This window comes from Triturus cristatus, chromosome 6 (assembly GCF_964204655.1).
Source record: "Triturus cristatus chromosome 6, aTriCri1.1, whole genome shotgun sequence".
Classification (NCBI taxonomy): domain Eukaryota; kingdom Metazoa; phylum Chordata; class Amphibia; order Caudata; family Salamandridae; genus Triturus; species Triturus cristatus.
The window spans coordinates 586172489-586185048 of NC_140589.1; the positions used below are offsets into that span (position 1 = coordinate 586172489).

At 41.9% G+C, this 12560-nt stretch overlaps 1 protein-coding gene and 1 long non-coding RNA gene across 2 annotated transcripts in view; one reads left to right on the plus strand and one right to left on the minus strand.

The window, feature by feature from the left end:
• The window catches only part of ME1 (malic enzyme 1), a 1430669-nt gene that overhangs the window by 800168 nt on the left and 617941 nt on the right, over nt 1–12560 (minus strand). The gene's annotated exons all lie outside the window — the stretch shown is intronic.
• Nucleotides 12321–12560, plus strand: part of LOC146817428 (uncharacterized) — a 195579-nt gene continuing 195339 nt past the window's right edge. Inside the window, exon 1 of the long non-coding RNA XR_014963006.1 lies at nt 12321–12451. This is a non-coding gene — a long non-coding RNA (uncharacterized LOC146817428). The remainder of the gene's footprint in view (nt 12452–12560) is intronic.

Below are 12560 nucleotides of genomic sequence, written 5' to 3' on the forward strand. Positions count from 1 at the left end.
AACTCATTGTACAGAAGATCGTCAAATATATGACAGTCAGAACTAGTTTTCCACACACGTACAAGATATTTTTCTGTCTTGAAAGTCACATTCTTCTTCTGTCTCAGCACATCCTTTTAGAAACTTCACAGGTTCAGCAGTTAAAGCGCCAAACTTTGTTCCAATTTTGCTCATAGTGTCATCACCCATAAGAATATGTGGTTTGATAAGAACACTGGGCATTCTGGGTCAAGCTTGTTTTACAGAATATGAAGCAGGATTAAGTGTCTTTTCTTGCCTGTTCCAGAACGTCTCCATAACTCTGACAATTCTTGAATTATGAACATTACAACAAATGTAAGTAGCAAAATAATATCATCTGTGTCATTTGACAGTACAAAGACTCAAAAGGAACTATTTTGAACAACCCACTGAACATGTGGCACAACACAAAGGTCAACTTCCTCCAATTTTCTGTTACGTTCTTGAACAATATGGCCTGTACCTTTTGAATATATCTCAGCAAGCACCAAATCCTCATTGCCAATCAATTAACATGCAATAATGGGAAATTTAGTGTTCACTGAAGCATCAGCAATGTTTTGAAATCTTGACCATTTGCAATTGTGACATTTATTCCACAACAACAGCAGTTTTCAATGAGGAAACCTTTTTGAATTGAAATTCTTCAGGTGAAAGTTTTTTTCTTAGCTCTTGTACAAATTTTTGCTTCACTGGTTTGGTTGCAGCATCTCCATCAAATAATACGTTTGTTGGAAGAAGATCATGAGACAGAATATCCTTGATAAATTGACCCCTTTCTTTTGCTACATCCATCTCTTTATGTGCTTCCGAAAGTATTTTTTTGTAACCTGTTATTGCAGGCTGATTGGGCAAAACTCTATCTATGGCAATTAAAGCGTGCGAGGTTAGCTTTAGTGATTATGTCAAGCAGTTTTTTCTCTTTCAATATAAATCTCTCCTGCTTCAGTTCTGTGTATAGTTTCAATTCATGTTCCAGGACATCTAGTAGATGTGACTTTATATTGTTATCCACATATTGCTTGGTCACAAAGTTGTGTAGTCGTACAGGCTCAGTCATTTCAAAGGGGTTTCCTTGCTGCTGCATGAAATGAAGAAGGCTGTCAGCATGTTTATTAAAAGGTTCTTCTATCTTTCCCACTCGTTCATGGTGAGGAACAGTTTCACAATGGGGCCATTAATTTAGAATTTGTCATCTCTCTGAAAACAATGCAAAGAGAAAGGATTTCATGGTAAACTATCTGCCATTGAGTAACATATTCACTTTTACGTGTCTGACCAACCCTTGGAGCTTTTCTGTGATCTCTGGGTCATCTGTTCTAGTTTTATATCTGGAGCCACAACATTGAACCTTCCTTCTCTGTCTTTCACCACAAAATGTCTTTTGATTAATTTTCTTTAGAGTTATTGTTTTTCCACCTTTAGCTTCTTCACTCTTTTTAAATTCCAGGACCCATATCTAGTAGTTTACGCAATCAAATTCCCAAAAAACAGTAATCAGTGACTCCTCCTTGATCAGCATGTACCAAGTTTTTCACTAGAGCTAACATGTGTAAAACATTTCCCCAGTACTTCAAAAGTTCTGATTTTTCTTCACATTCGTTGACAAAATGGGTTTCAGCTTTATTGATTTTGAACTGAGTGTATGGAACATTGCCTGGCTTTGAAATCTGTCTTTTGAATGATTTGCACTCTGTGCCTTGTTCAGTCTGAGGTAAGATATGCAAAACCTAATTTGTCATTCTTGTTTCAGAAATAATTCCAACGCAATGTTTCTATAGCCTCAGATATGATGAGAAAAAAGCGAAAGAACAGATAGAGTCCAGCTCAATACTGACTGGATAGTTTTGCTTCCAAAGATTTAAGCCTCAATAAATGCATCGTCAAAGCCACATCCACCTAGATAACTTCCTGTACACTGCCGCAAAACTTTTGTCAAGTGGAAAATGCCCATAGTTGGATAAAGACCAGCAGTCTGGATTGCTCATAAAAATGTCAGCTACAATATGGAAAACACCTTAACTGCAGAAACCTGGCAGGATAGACTGGTATTTAAGCTGAGCACACAGATTTAAGAAATTTTTTAGAGCTGTGTATACTATTGCATAGGTTGTGACTGGAGATGGTATTACTGGTAAAACCCAACTTTCTTCAGTGGGACGGTATTCTGGGAGATCAGAGCATGAATTTACGTCAACTGAGAAACTGGCTTTCCTTTTTCCTTCAGTTCATACCAAATAAGCGATATGAGAAATTGAGTTAAATCAGCTTTGTGGACCGCAGCATCAGGTTGAAGAAGATTCATATCTTCAGTCACTTTGAAACTTTCTGGTAGACTGGAACCTGTTGATGGCTTGTATTGATTTTGCACACGTTGGCAAAGCAGTTGGGTTATAGGGTTTGTTTGTTTATGCCTACAGCTGACACAGCTTGTTTTCCAGCTGCTACTTCACTGGTAAAGTCTTGAAAAAAGCACCATGGAAGTATCATGCGTGCTGGATGTCCCAGACAAAGAAGAGCTGTCTTCAAAATCAAAATTATCAAGAGCAGTAATTGTAAATCCTTTCCTGGTAAAGTGACTTGAAAGTGGTGTGCTGTCGGGTTCACAAGATTTTACAGCATAAGCTGCAAACAAGTTCCTGCTCCATACTATGGCATTATAAATTATTGATACACCAATCATATTCATTGAAGTGATTAGCTCTCTACTTTTGCACTCGTCATAGATTGCATGCGCAGTAATCACGTGTAGCGGAGTTTTCTTTTTGCCGTGATTGAATTGATGAAACATGATTTGGAGAAGACGGTAGATTTGCACAGCATAAGCATATCTGCTCATGGCATTGTCTTAACTTCTTTGCTTATATCTTCAAAGCCATAATCAATGTTGTTGGCTTCTGTTTCAAACTCAAGAACTTTAGTTTGTAACAGTTTGCTTTGCTGATATTAAACAATTATGTAAAAAATGTTACAAGAACATCAGGCATTCTCCCATGATTTGCGGAGTTCTGGGGAGTTCTGGGGCATCAAAAATGTTGCCATAAAGTCCAAAATCTTAGGGCCTGATTTTCAGTTTGGTGGTGTTTGACCGGCAGACTCGTGGTGGAGCAGCTGTGTGAGACCTGCAGCCACCGTATTACAAGGCAGCTTTTAGGACCATCCAATACTGCATCAGCTGCCCCAGGGAACCTCTGTTCCCTGGCTGTGATGCAGCGGACAGGGCTATTTAATATGCTGAGGATATTTTGAGTTTCCCCACTGCCAGCCTTTTCATGGTGGGCTCACCGCCATGAAAAGGCTGGCGGTGGAGGAATAGAAGGGGGCTCTACAGAGCCAACATGCCCCCGCCGCCATGAGATGTATTTGGGGGGGGGGGCACAACATGTGCCTACCTGTTTGCATGCACCCCAAGTTCCAGCACAGCATGGACTTCACAGTGCATGCCGTGCTGGAACTTCTTTGCGTTCCCATTGAGGAACGGCAAAAGAAAACCCTGCCAGACATGAGTTGTACTCTAATCTGGTGGGGGGCCCCTGCATGACTTTGGCGGTGCTATGCTGGCGCAGAGCTGGGGCAGCACTGCCAAATTCATAATCAGGCAACTAATCTTTCAGGACATTTCTTAAAATGTTTCCTGCTGATTTTACTGCATCCTGTGATCTTATTGTGGCAGCAAGAACTTCAGGAGTCAAATCAGCGGAGAATACCGTAAGTGCCTCATTGATTTTGTTAGACTGAAGAAAACAAATTCACTCATTGTACATTCTCACCAGAAAAATCTTAATTTCATTATCATGGATCAATACAGTTTCATCAATGTTGACCATTGTTTATCTGATCTCACTGAGTGAACACGTAGCCAGCACTCAAGAGTGGCTATAAAACTTCATTTGCTTTTTCTAAGAGTGCAAGCTTAACTGAGGCTGGCAGTTACGTTGCTGCTGGGAGCTCATTGTACATTCATATTTTCAAATGTATGCATCCATGCAATTCAGGTGGGCATACAAATCTGCTGCAAATATGTTCTCCTCGCTGTTTAGATCAGATACTCGGCTGAAAACTTCATTTTGGAAGAAACTAGCTGCAGATAAAACATGTTTTCCCTTTGAGACTCACATACTCTGTATTTTCTTCTTTCATCAATCCCTTTGGCTTTTGTTCTTGCTAAACCACAGATAACACATTGAAGATCCTCTGCTTTCTGCTCAGTTGGTGGAGGTGTATGGGGGTAGCCATTGATCCTCTAAGTGGTTGGGCACTGGGTCTGATTGCCGTCGCTTTCTCAGAAGACTCAGATTCTTGTTGTGATTCACTAGTTCCTGCTATTTTTGACAATTTTTTCCAGGCTAATTCCCATTGTAGATGACTTGTAGCCCTTGCTGTTACAATGATAAAATATTTGATCCTCTTCGCCATATAGTTTAAATCTCTTGTGAACTTCGTCTTGCCGTAATTCTGCAGCATCACAAACTCTCTTCTGTCCAGCTGCAGGTGATGTTAGCTTGGATAAGTTTGGCATGTTATAAATGTTTCTTAGTTGAAGGAGTCCTCAACTGTTGTAGTTAACAACACTCTGTCAGGATGTAAAGATCTAGAACTCAAGAAACAAGGACTAAGAACAAATACAAAAACTCCAACAACCCCAATAAGGTATTCAGAGTGTCAAGAACAAAATGTATATATGTTCGGAGAGAGAACCTTCTGGAAAGCCCAAAGGGTTATTAAAATTGCCCTCACTCACTAGATAGTGGCATGCACCATCAAAGGACCACTGGCATACCCTGGCACAGGCCAATGCACAGGGTGGAGCGCATATTTTTTTGTTGAAAGAGGTTTTCAAAAAAGGATCCCAAATGCAGAGAAAGGAAAATTACATAAAACTCTCTAAGTAGAAGACCCTATTCTTATTTATTCCGGGCCACCATTGACAGAGTTAAAAGATTTTAAGATTTGTATATCAGAGAAATTAGTCGTGTTAAGTTCAAATACAGCAGTATATCCAGATGGAATTCCGACTGAAATGTGTAAGTGATTTCAAGAGGTAAATATCTATTTTTTTGTTAAGGTGTTTAAAGATGCACTTAGAGGAATGCACTCAGGTCAACCCAATGTTTGTGTCTTCTTCAATAAAGGTATACCTTGCACACTGTGTCCTACTTATATCATTGCTAGCTGCACATGGATAAGTATTTGCCAACATTATGGCCACTTCACTAGCTCCACATAGTCTCAATGGCACAGTACAGTTTTATTCCAGCAAGAATCACTTCAGAGTATACCAGTTTGGCAACAGCATTATTCAATCAAGCCAGGGGTATAGTTCTTTTACTGTCAATCTTCTACCTGGACACTGAGAAGGCATTTGGCAAAGTCCGAAGAAGATATTTATAGGCAGTACTAGAACAATTTAGCCTGTCTACATTCTTGACAATGACAGTCAAAAACTAATATGAGTAACCCTCACCCTAGATGATGGGGAATCAAATATTATTCATTTTTGACATCCAAAAAGGTGCAAACCAAAGGTGTCCTATGTCTCTGGCTCTTTTTGCATTTAACATAGAGCAGAAATCTTCAAACTCTGGGGCACACACCTAGGGGGGTTGTGACTGTATTCCCAGAGGGACACAATTGTCTTAGTCAGTACTTGTAAATAAAGATGGCCTGGAAGCACAACCTTGTTTATTTAGGGAGTTTCCAGGCTGTCCTTCTTTACAAGCAAAAAAACATAAAACATGGGAACTGTGATCCTGAAGGAGTGAAGACAAAGGTGTTGCTTAAAATACCAAAGTATTCTCTAGCTATTTTGTAGTTTTTCGCCTGTCGTGTCGCCATGCCTGACCAGGTCCCGAGCTTCCGGGTCAGGCATGGCAGGAAGAGGCTGCGGGGAGGCGGGACAAGTGGGCGCGCATTAGTTGGGCAATAGCGCGATTGAAAAGGAAGAATAAAGACACGTGTAAACACCTCTCGTGTCGGCGCAATATTTAATGGCGCGCGACGTGAAAACCACATATAAAATAACACAATACCTGAAAAATATGTAAGTTAAATTAATTGAAGGGAAATGCACAGTTTTGCGCTATGGAACCTCAATTGATTATGCAGTTACTACTGCAGATGTCTCTGTGTATCACCAGAGTCACGAAATTGAGTCCTGCTTTGAGGAATAGTGACTTGTGTATACTGCTATGAGGTCCTAGCCTGTGAATAGAAAGCACTTTGAATATGCAAGTCATTACTTTTAAATTGTATACTGTAAACCCTGGCAAACTAATTTACCTTTTAAGATAAAATAAGTGTTTTCAATATATATATATATATATATATATATGCAAAATGATTTAGTAGTTAATGTAAAATAAGTCCTTAATAAATATATATCTTATTAGTATGTAATCAGACTTTATCTGGACCAAAGATTTTTGTAATTGTTCAGTTTAAAGGCCTACTCCAGAACGAAGCTGATCAAACTCGTACGTTACCTCTCAAAATGAACTAATCTTTGCCACATGAAGCTTCAGATGCTTCCATAAATTAAAGTTTATATTGAAACTCAAGCAGCTTTTACATTGGTGGGGAAGGCAAAGGTGAGCAGTAACAGACTGTAGTCTGACATGGTGAAGCTTGATACACTCTCAGGGTCATATTTATAACCCAGTTTGCATAACGTTTGCACCATGCAATGTAGTACATGCGTGATGAAACCTTAAGTGAGAATTATGAAGCCACGCAAGGCCACTCTCCGTGGCCCCAGAGTGGCTCCATAAATCTGGAGTAAAGCAATGCAGCGCAAATGGCTGCGTTGCCCTACTCTGCCCTGGGAAGGCATTCCATAAGTGTATCGTGGGTGTTTCCATCATAACCCATTTATTTGTACACATTCCCAGATTAACCAGAATTGGTAAACCTTGGAATGTGCCAAAAAGATACACTTTCTCACGAGAGGAGTAACAAGGAGAAATATCTTTATTTCTCCTCATTACTTCCTCTTTCTATGTGTGCTTCATTGTGCAGCACACGTAGAAAGAGGAATATGCCTCTCAGGATTGTTTTTCTGCAGGACGGTGCCCCTTGTACAAAAACAATCCTACATACAATGGTGCAAGGGTGCCTGCATTGGTACTAGGTTGCTAAAAGGGTGCTAGCGCAGGGTAAAAGCCAGGAATGCACGATATTGACTTACATACAGCGCCTTCCTGCCCTTTGCCTGTCATGCAGCGCAGCAAGGTGTAGCTGAACTGCACTATGTGACAATTTTGCATATCTACTCTTCAGTATGCTAGGGCTGACTGTCTGGCTGGGGCAGGAATATGGTTCCAGGCTGCAATGCAGTCCTTTCCCAAAGCAATTCTACCAGCCAGATTATTCTGTCATTTAATCTAGTAATGGGAGCAATAGCCCATTATGATTGAGTGAAGTGGAATGGCAGACAGGAATTCCACTTCACTCAACGCATAATCAGGGCCTTTGTGTGTGAGAGGATTAATGAATGACCGATGTTTCTACAGAAGGTAGAATGTGGTAAACTCATGCAGTCCTTTAGTTACAGGGAATAGGATGTATTATGCGCCCTGCATGTAAGGTTACCAAGCCAGCCAGAAGGCTAACTGACTCTTCAGAATGTTCTCCATTAGCACCTACGATTGAAGCTGGAACATTCCAAGGCATCCACTTTTCAGAAAAGTACAAGCACTACAACATAGAACTAGTAGCATACTGATTCATGGAAAGAACTGGAGGGAGTCAAGGTGGGTGTAGTCAGGTGGGAATATTTACATACATTCTGTTATTCCTGACAGATGTTTCCCTTTCACTTAGATTATATATGGTATTCAATGATGTTTTCCCTTTTATAAAAAAAGAATGATGACTGGTGCGAAAACTGCATTAATACTCAACTAAACTATTTCTCCTTGGCCAAAACAACCTTCATGTGTGTACTGACTAACATATAGTTAACACATGGTTCAAATTAGAGAGAAATGTAACTTTTTTTTTCTTTATTAAGGCTCATAATCGAAATAGAAATGAGAATTACATTCACCTGTGTATACGTTACAATGCACTTTATGTGTTAATATGAAGGCAACTGCTATAAGATACAAAAGCCTTAAACAACCAAGCATAGCAGATCTAGCATTTAGGAGCCTATTTATTAAAAGATAACACAGCGCAGTGTAGGAAGTCACCTTGCTGCACTGCGTTACAGAGAATGGGCTGGAGTACGCCATATTTAACACAATACTGTGCATTCCTGCCTTTTCCTCAGCGCTGGCACACAATGAGCTGCCTATCGCCAATGCAGACACCCTTGACCATGGTTCAAGGGTGCCTGGGTTGCATGCATGATTGTTTTTCTGCAGGAAGGAAAACCTTCCTGCTAAATAATTCCCTGAGGCATATTCATATTTCTATATGTGTGGCAGAATGCAGCACACATACAATGAAGAATTAACTAGGAGAAATAAAAATATTTCTCCTTGTCACGCTGTTGTTTTTTACAGTCAACACGTCAGCAACATACGATGATTGTGGCATTCTTGGTCTCAGAGAGATTTATAATTGGAGCCACAGATCTTCCTCTGTAGTATTACATCTGATTCTTAAATGAAATAGACTTAGGGGCAGATTTATGACGTCTGGCGCATCTCTGCTAATCAGCAGAGATGCGCCAGAAGAGTTGCGACGCATCTGCCCACCCGTGCGCCACCATTGATGCGCCGCATTTACAATGCGGCGCACCGTGGCACTCGGATGGGCAGATGCGTGACGCAACTCCTGTCGGAAAGGCGGCGCATTGCTGGAGTTGCGTCGCAAGCGCGACGCAGCTCCAGCAAGGCTCGGGGTGCCCTATCCCTTACATGCTGCGTCAATCCTTATGCCTGCTTCAAGCAGGCGCAGGGTTTTGACGCAGCATGGCCTTAAAAGTGACTGAGTGAAATCTTTTAGATTTCACTCAGCCACTTTTAGGAGGTGTTCCTGCGCCGGAACGCCCCCCCCCCTGCCCCAGAACGCCTACATGTGGCGCAGGGCTTTACAACGTGACGCATCTGCCAGATGCGTCACGTTGTAAATACCCCGCAGCATGGCGCAGGATTTGCGCCGCCGCTGCGTCACAAAAGTGACGCAACGGCGGCGTAAATGAGGCGCAAGGGGCTCATAAATCTGCCCCTTAGTTTGTCAACTTAGCAAAATGATCTGACCAAGCGCCTGCCGTATTCATCATCACACAGAGCAAGGCATCTTTCGATAAATCCTCAAGTCAATTTTGGCATACTTTGCACATTTTCTTGGATATCCCCATATATGGCTTTGGCCTTAGAATAGCTGATACCCTGGTAGTTCTTTTTGAATAGTATAAAAGAGTATTCTGCTGTTTTGTAACTCTTTCTGGGCTCTAACTAAAGGATGTTTCACTTGCAACAAGTAACAATTGTTGCTTTTCTCAATATATATTGACACTTACGGAGTATGATTGGGTTGCAACCATTTTTCTTTCCATGTAACAGTACTTCCTGCTGATATGTTCTAATTGGATCGACAAACAGGCTGCATAAATGAGAATGGTTCAAAGTTCCTAAATGAGTATAGTAATATACTCAGAAAAACATTTCATTTGCAGTGCCTGTAAGACGTAAAGTATTGCAGCATATGCATGATTAAAACAATGAACACAAATCTTTGATTTACAGATTTTCAGTGCCATTTTATTAACTTCAGAATTCCGCAAACATACAGGTTTAAACATATAACCCCTTATCCTGACTTGCTGGGTAATATCGGCCAGTAAAAGAGCCAACCGGAAATACTGTTACTATTACTACATAGTAGCAATATTTATATAGGCTGTTCAGCTGGCCAATTCACAGTATCACACATTGGAATAGGGGATAGTCTGAGTTTTCAGTTTTGCTTGCTGGTAAAACTGCATGTTTTTCCACTTTCTGGCCGGTTTCTCTTGGGCAAATTACTCGTGGCAATGCCTGCAGTGAGAAAAACCCCATGGCATAGATATACGAAAAATGATGTGCAACCCAGAGCAGCAACTAGAGTTGAGGTGCTGTGTTGGGGGAAAGGGAGAGAGCAAAGGAATGCCATTTCTACTAAGATATAGTGCTGTTTTCCTCTCTCCAAAGCCATAGTGCAAGGCTGTGTGCATTCTGTAAGGAATATGTTTTGAACTGGAAGCACAAAAAGCATACTTTTACACTTTTCTTGCTTTGCATGTGGGCTGGACAAGGCAGCATGCATACAAAGTAAAACTAGGAAGAAATGAAAAAATGTCTCCTTATTACGCCTGCCTCGAGGAGGCGTAAGAATTTAGCACAAATCCCTGTCTACAAATGTTCATAGATATGGCTTTGTGGTTACAAGGAAACGCCCATGTACCACTCATGTAAAGCCCCCGCCCCCCTTGATGCAAAGTAATGGAAAGCATGCATAGAAAGACTTTGCGTTACTGTGGGAAATTATCCAATGCAAGATCTGATTTGCACTGGATAGTAAATCCCAGCATAAGACTGTGCATATTGTTTGCGTTACAAAAGTAACACAAGCCAAACACAAAGTATTAGAAAATCTCTGTCCAAGTCTGGGCTCAATTTGCACCCAATTAATACGTGCCAGTTTTTTGATTTTCTGTTAATTCATAATGGGTACAACAGTGCTGTTTCAAAAATATCTTAGGCTTACATTTATCGAAATATTTTTCAATCCCTTTTTCGCAATGCTGCCTTGTCTTTGGTTATTGTGGCCTTGCTCTGCCGGGTCTGGTGGTTCAGTGGACTAATGCGTCTAATGCAGGGGCCTGTGTTCGAGCTCATGGTCACAGATTCAAATCCCGGCGGGTCCACTCAGCCTTTCATCCATCTGAGGTCGATAAAATGAGTGCCATTGAGTTGGGTAACAACAAAAATCTGTTATTCAGTGGCAAGATACCCGTAGTGGTGAACGTGCGCTTTACAAATACATATGTTATGTTATATTTTTGTTTTAGGTTGCCCTGAAACTGGGGCAGTGCAGGCAGCAAACGTCTGGCTTCTTGAGACGGCCGGCACTGTTGGTTGTCGGGGCACAAGCCAGGATCTCTATTCTCCCTACCCGCTCCATGCGGGCAGGGTGTACCTGCTGAGGTGTCATCTGCAAAGGGAACTGAGAAAGTAAATCGCGATCCCCCTTTTCTACTCACATCGGGCTCCAGGGATGCAACACCAGGCACCAATTACTATTGCACTGGGACCCAGGGAATGTGATCTCCGGGGCAATATGTAAGTCTGGGGAGGGGGGCCCATGCATTTCCCTACACTGGGCAAATTAATTAAATAAAGTACAGCATTGCACTAACCCCGAGGCCATGGCCTAATCCAGGTGTAATTTTGAATGATAGCGGCATAGCCCTATGTGCTCTGTTTATTGATTTCTGAAAAGGGTGAAATATCAAATACTTAAACAGCCATATTTTGTCCCCATTGGGCTGATTGTGCAGACCATTGGATCTTTTTGTCCTTGATGGCGACCTCTAGCAACCTAGAGCAATTTCATCAGGCCTCCTGCCCTCTAAAGGGTGCACTTTACTATGAGGTAATTGTACTTGCTCCCTGCATCAGCCTACTCCTCTCCTGGCACTCCTCTCCTGGTGGGGACATCATGTGAAACCTCTCTGCTCAGGGGCGCGTTATGGCAATGGGCAGAGGGCCACGCCCTTCCAATATTGTAAAGCCATGTGGATGCTAATTGCAAAAGACAATTACCATCCACATTTTTTTAATTAAACAGTGCATTTGCTGGCCTGATGTGACGCTCACTATCACAGATGTTGTCACATGAGACAGTCAGACACATGCCTATTTGCACATGTGCCAGTCATTGTGACTTGTAAACAAGCTATGCAGGCTGACATTGTGCCAGCCCTGTCTTGCAATACTTGGGGGTCCTCTTGGACAATCCATTGATGATGCGAAGGGGTGTCAGATTTTGAAGCAGCCCCGGGCATGTACAATGCAAGCCCTGTACTCCCGGGGCTGCTTGTCTATCATTGCTAAAGCTACCTCTACCCTCACCCTTTCCCAAGTCATCACAGTGGGTGTGTGTTCAGAAAACATATCTGACACCACTCAACCCAGTGAGGACTTGGGAAAGGGAGGGGTTAAAGAAGGCTGCATTTGCAACAGGGCATTCCAGTCCCTGCGTGATCTGACATTGTCACTCAGGTCACACGCTGTAAACAGATACACGGAGCATGCTTCGGCCATGCCTCGTGAATCTGTTTAAAGCATTTCGGCAACAGTGCGCTTTTGGCTGTTGAACTAGACTGGTGTACAGTAACTCCGTCTGGCTGCGCCACCGACTTCTTCTGGGACTGGACTGCCCAAGACTGCAGTGCACAGGACTGGACGGAGGACAAGACTTCCCTGGCCTCAGCCTCTCCCAGGTAAGTGTGTTTGAGTTATCATAAATCAAAACAACTATGAAACAGGTCCTGTTCAGGCCCGATATTCATATCCTTTACCTTAAAATTTTAAACATTCAATGTTCAGAAA